Genomic DNA, 6,000 nt, shown 5'->3' with positions numbered 1-6,000 from the left:
GCAGAGAGAGAGGGAGACACAGAATCGGAAACAGGCTCCAGGCTCCGAGCCATCAGCCCAGAGCCTGACGTGGGGCTCGAACTCATGGACCGCGAGATCGTGACCTGGCTGAAGTCAGACGCTTAACCGACTGTGCCACCCAGGCGCCCCATGGTGAGTTCTTTATAGATTTTGGATACTAGCCCTTTGTCTCATATGTCATTTGCAAATATCTTTTCCCATTCCGTTGGTTGCCTTTTAGTTTTGTTGATTGTTTCCTTTGCAGTACAGAAGCTTTTTATCTTCATGAGGTCCCAATAGTTCATTTTTGCTTTTAATTCCCTTGCTTCTCTAAAGAAGAAATCCAGATGGCCACGAGGCACATGAAAAGATGCTCAACGTCACTCCTCATCAGGGAAATACAAATCCAAACCACACTGATTTACCACCTCACGTCAGTCAGAGTGGCTAAAATAAACAAATCAGGAGACTATAGATGCTGGAGAGGATGTGGAGAAACGGGAACCCTCTTGCACTGTTGGTGGGAATGCAAACTGGTGTGGCCCCTCTGGAAAACAGGGTAGAGGTTCCTCAAAAAATTAAAAACAGATCTACCCTATGATCCAGCAATAGCACTGCTAAGAATTTACCCAAGTGATAGAGGAGTGCTGATGCGTAGGGACACTTGTACTCCAATGTTTATAGCAGCACTTTCAACAATAGCCAAATAATGGAAAAAGCCTAAATGACTATCAACTGATGAATGGCTAAAGAAATTGTGGTTTATATACACAATGGAATACCACTTGGCAATGAGAAAGAATGAAATATGGCCTTTTGTAGAAATGTGGATGGAACTGGAGAGTGTTATGCTAAGTGAAATAAGTCATACAGAGAAAGACAGATACCGTATGTTTTCACTCTTATGTGGATCTTGAGAAACTTAACAGAAGACCATGGGGGAGGGGAAGGAAAAGAAAAGTTAGAGAGGGAGGGAGCCAAACCATAAGAGACTCTTAAAAACTGAGAATAAACTGAGGGTTGATGGGGGATGGGAGGGAGGGGAAAGTGGGTGATGGGCATTGAGGAGGACACCTGTTGGGAGGAGCACTGGGTGTTGTATGGAAACCAATTTGACAATAAATTTCATATTAAATTAAAAAAAATAAATAAAATGGCATCAGGTTCGTAGTACTTGGAGCTTCTTCAAGTTTACATGAAAATCCCTGGAAAAAAAGAAAAATAGTCACAGCGTTCATGAAGTTAAAGACCAGTGTATAACTTGGATCATGTTCTAAGAGGACTCTCCACTAATGGTAATTTTACTGAGATTAGCTAGATTTACCATGTTTTTCTTTAAATCATTTCATAACGGAACTCTTAACCTTGAAACTGGCAGCCTGATTTCACTTCAAGGTAAATTAATTGCTTCCATTTTTGTGCTGATGTATAGATGCTTTATATGTCTCTTAGCAATTGCTTAATTCTGCTCTGCAATAGAATAGGTTTGGGTAGTATTTATCTCACAAATGAACACCTTGAAGTTGAGAAAGCATGTGTTACTCATCTATGTATTTCCTGCAGTGTTCATAAGGTACTTAAAAATGATTATTCAATTATTGAATGAAATTTTGTTATCAGAATGGCATTATAATATGGAGCAATTAAATAGTCTTTTGTTGTATGTTGCCTCAGTGACCTGGAAACTACTTCATGTAATAGAATGAAATAATATAGGCATGATTTGAAACTACATTTTCGTTAACTGGTTGATTCATTATCCTGACACTTACAAGCCGTGTTTTACATAGCTATCTTAGCTCATAACTTATCACATAGTATTTTCCCATAGGTTTAAAGAAAGAAGTATTTTTCTCTAAATTTAACTCACAAAAGATAATATATATTTTTTAATTGCTTATCAGCTATATCTAGTTAAGTCTAGAGTATAAGGTAAATACATAATTATTCTTTGATCAAGTACATTACCTAGTATTTAATTATGATAATTCTTCTGGTAAAAAAAGAAAGAAACCCATGTATATAGGACTGAAAGCATTTACTTGCATTCCATGAATTTTATTCCAAAATTTTTAATTTATAATTAGCTTAATTTCTGAAACATAAAATATATTAGTATTTTGTAGAATTTTTGGTGAATTTTTAATCTAAAGTTTAATATAAATGTGTGTTTAGTATACTGATAAAGAGATCTATAAAATATTTGATAGACATATACCACTTATATCTCAGGAATCCTTTCTTAAAAAGAAATATAAAACAGGTATATTTTAGTGGAGGAATTTACTAGTCAATGATAAACTTAAAAAAGTATATCTTTTTAGTTATTACAAAAGTTTACAGAGAACTAAATTGTGTATGATTTTCCTATGAGAGTGTATACCTATATTGATACCATTTCCCATACTGATGTATATACTTATTAATAGATATAGATATATAATTGTTAATTAAAAACCACTAACATTATCATTTAAATTCAATTATTTTAGGATAAAAATAATTGAATAACAAACTATCTTTATTAAATATTCTTAAATTCAGGAAGTAATTTCATATGATTATTTTATGACACATTAAATACATTATATATATATATATATATATATATATATATTATACTATAAGACAGGTGTTGCTATCTGATTTTTCACCCTCTCTAATTGAGGGTGTGTGATTTTCTCAAGGTTCTATTATACCTAAGTGATAGAGATAGTAGCTGAGTTATGATGTCAAAATGCCATAACTATTTAATTTAACTATTATATACTCTTGTCACAACTGAATTTAATTACCTGGTAAATTTCAATGCATTGCAAAGCTTACTAAAATTTGTAGTTACAGATTTTATTTTTTTTTTAATTTTTAATGTTTATTTATACTGAGAGACAGAGTGTGAGTAAGGGAGGGACAGAGAGAGAGGAAGAGAGAGAAAATCCCAAGCAGTTTCCATGCTGTCAACACAGAGCCCAGCACAGGGCTTGATCTTACAAACTGTGAGATCATGACCTGAGCCTAAATTAAGGGTTGGATTCTTAACCAACTGGTCCCCCTGGCACCCTACAGATTTTATTTTACAACATTTAATAAAATTTACCAAAATGTAAGCAATTGGCTAGGTACTAAAAACATGCATATGGAAAACATATTTCTTTGCATTTAAATATTTAATAATGTACTGTAAAGATGATAAAGTGTGATAAAATAATAGAATATTTATGAATTTGGATATTCTAGATTCAAATGCTATGCTTGAATCCAAGCTCTGCTACTAATTGGCTTTTGAGACAATTTACTGAACCCGCATTCATGATCATAATATTGACAATAATAATGAGAATGATGATAGTAATACTGGGATTAAACTCATAGGATTGCTGTGAAGATTAAATAGCACAATAAAGATTTATGCATATTTAAGTAATATTTATGGCTTGAATTCACAACCACAAGATCAAGAGTTGCATGCTTTGTAGACTGAGCCAACCAGGCTCTCAGCAATGAAGTATTTATAAATTAAGGTATATACATTGTTTTTCAGACATAATACTATTGCACACTTCATAGACTATAGTATAGTATGAACATAAATTTTATATGCACTAGGAAACCAAAAAAATTCATTTGACTCACTTTATTGCAATATTCACTTTATTGCAGTAGTCTGGAACTGAACTTCCAATATATATGAGGTATACTTCTATATTATAAATTTTATGAGATATCTGTGAAAAAGTAGAAATATGGAATGTCTTAGTATCGGGAGATTGAAATAAAAAGAGAAGGAATTTTCATATTGTCAAAAGTTGTATTTAATAAACTGTGCCACATATTCACGTCATCATTCTGTATGTCTCTCTGAACCTCAAACCCCACATGTAAAAGTGAAATAATATCAGATCATTCAACTGAGTTGATAAATGAGGCTTATAACAAGATGTGCTACACTGTACACCAAGTAAAATTCCTGCTTCATAGTACACACTCTATAAATGTCATACCCTGTCTTATGTATTCTTCCCTACGTCTTGTGGGAGAAATAAAGAATGCCTGGAATAGGAAACAGGCTTCATACAGTCAGTTGAATTGCTTTCTCAATACATCACTATATTGCCAATATTGAAAAAGCTTTTACTATAAACATAGTATTATTTTTCTGCTATAAGAAAATCTCATAGATTTTGTTCATTAAAAAAAATTTAACATTTATTTATTGCTGAGAGACAGAAAGAGACAGAGCATGAGCAGGGGAGGAGCAGAGTGGGAGGGAGACACACAATCTGAAGCAGGCTCCAGGCTCTGGGCTATTAGCCCAGATAAGGGGCTTGAACCCATAAACCATAAGATAATGACCTGAGCTGAAGTTGGATGCTCAACCAACATAGCCACCCAGGCATCTCTAATTTTGTTCATTCTTATACAAAAAAGTCAAAGAGACTCACACAGACAGAGAAGAAGAGAGAGAGATCAATTGTAAGTGAGAAAATGTTATCAGCCAATATATCTCCCCAGGTGAAGACCAGAGTAAAATGTTTCACTGGGGTAAGTTTGTTATTTTCTGACAAATAACGAAATTTCCCTGGAACTGAGAAAGCATTATCAATTTTTTATCATTTTAGATATATAATTTAATTTTTTTATATCATAATGTGGTCACAACTTGTAAATATTTGTTGCCTTTGAATTTCTGTACCTTCAAATGACTGAACCATATAACGTACTACACATTTACTGTGGACATGTCAGATAATTTTGGCATTTGTTAAGTTATGTATGACATAAAATATCTGTTTACTTATTTTTTTAAAAAAATAATGTTAATTTATTTTTGAGAGAGAGAGAGAGAGAGAGAGAGAGAGAGAGAGAGAGAGAGAGACTGTGCAAGCAGGGGAGAGGCAGAGAGAGAGGGAGACACAGAATCCTAAGCAGGCTCCAGGTTCCAAGCTGTCAGCACAGAGCCTGACATGGGGCTTGAACTCACCAACCGTGAGATCATGAACTGAGCTGAAGGTGGACACTTAACTGACGGAGCCACCCAGGCACCCCAAGATCTGTTTGCTTCTAATGCTTGTATTTTAGGAAAGCTCTTTAGTCAAGATTTATCTGAGTATATACAATTTTTAAAAAGCTTTTTAAGCTAATCTATTTTCACCAAATAGAAAGCAAGAAGACAATTTACTAAAGACTTAAAATATGTCTCTGATTATTATGTTGGACAGTCCACAATAACCTCTGAGGCATATACTGTCATCATTTCATAGATGAGGAAATAAACTAGAGGTAAGATAGAGATAAAAATGTGTATAACTGTTTAAAAGTTCTTTGCTTTTTACACTGAAAATCTGTAGTAGTAAAAAAAAAAAAAATGAAAGGGTCCAGAAGAAGAGGACTGGAGAATTTGTTGACTCTAAGCAGAATTGTAGAATAGAACAAAATGAGAATTTAAACTTGACTTGTGAAATCCTATGGCATAAAGGAAAATCAGATAAAACTGATTAATTAAATGTATCAGGAGGTTTTTACTTACAGTTAATAGAAATCCCAACCAAAATTGCACATGACAAGAAAGTGGGAAGCAGATGCTACTAATTCTTAATACTTTCATTCAAGATCTCTTGGCTTTCACACATTTCCTTTTTGCTGGTCCTAGAATTTCTTCTTTTATCCATAGGCTTGTTATATCATAGTTAAAATTAAAACTTCACCTGCAGTCCACCCTTGTGTATGTGATTGCATCCAAAGAAAGGAAGGGAAGTGTCTCCCTACACATTGTTTTAGTTACAGTGGAAATCTTTTTCCCTAGGTCCATCCAGCCTCACATCTCTAATTTATCGTTGGCCAGAACTGACCCAACTTTCCCGTCTCCTTAAACCAATTGCTGGCCAAAACTATTAGTTTTGCTAACCTTACTTAATTCAATCATCACTTATCCCCTGGGCCTAGAAGGGGCCCATCTTTTCTGGACACAATATTTTCATCTGTCTTAACTACATCTAGATT

This window comes from Felis catus, chromosome A1 (assembly GCF_018350175.1).
Source record: "Felis catus isolate Fca126 chromosome A1, F.catus_Fca126_mat1.0, whole genome shotgun sequence".
NCBI classification, from domain to species: Eukaryota; Metazoa; Chordata; class Mammalia; order Carnivora; family Felidae; genus Felis; species Felis catus.
This window is presented reverse-complemented; position numbering follows the sequence as displayed.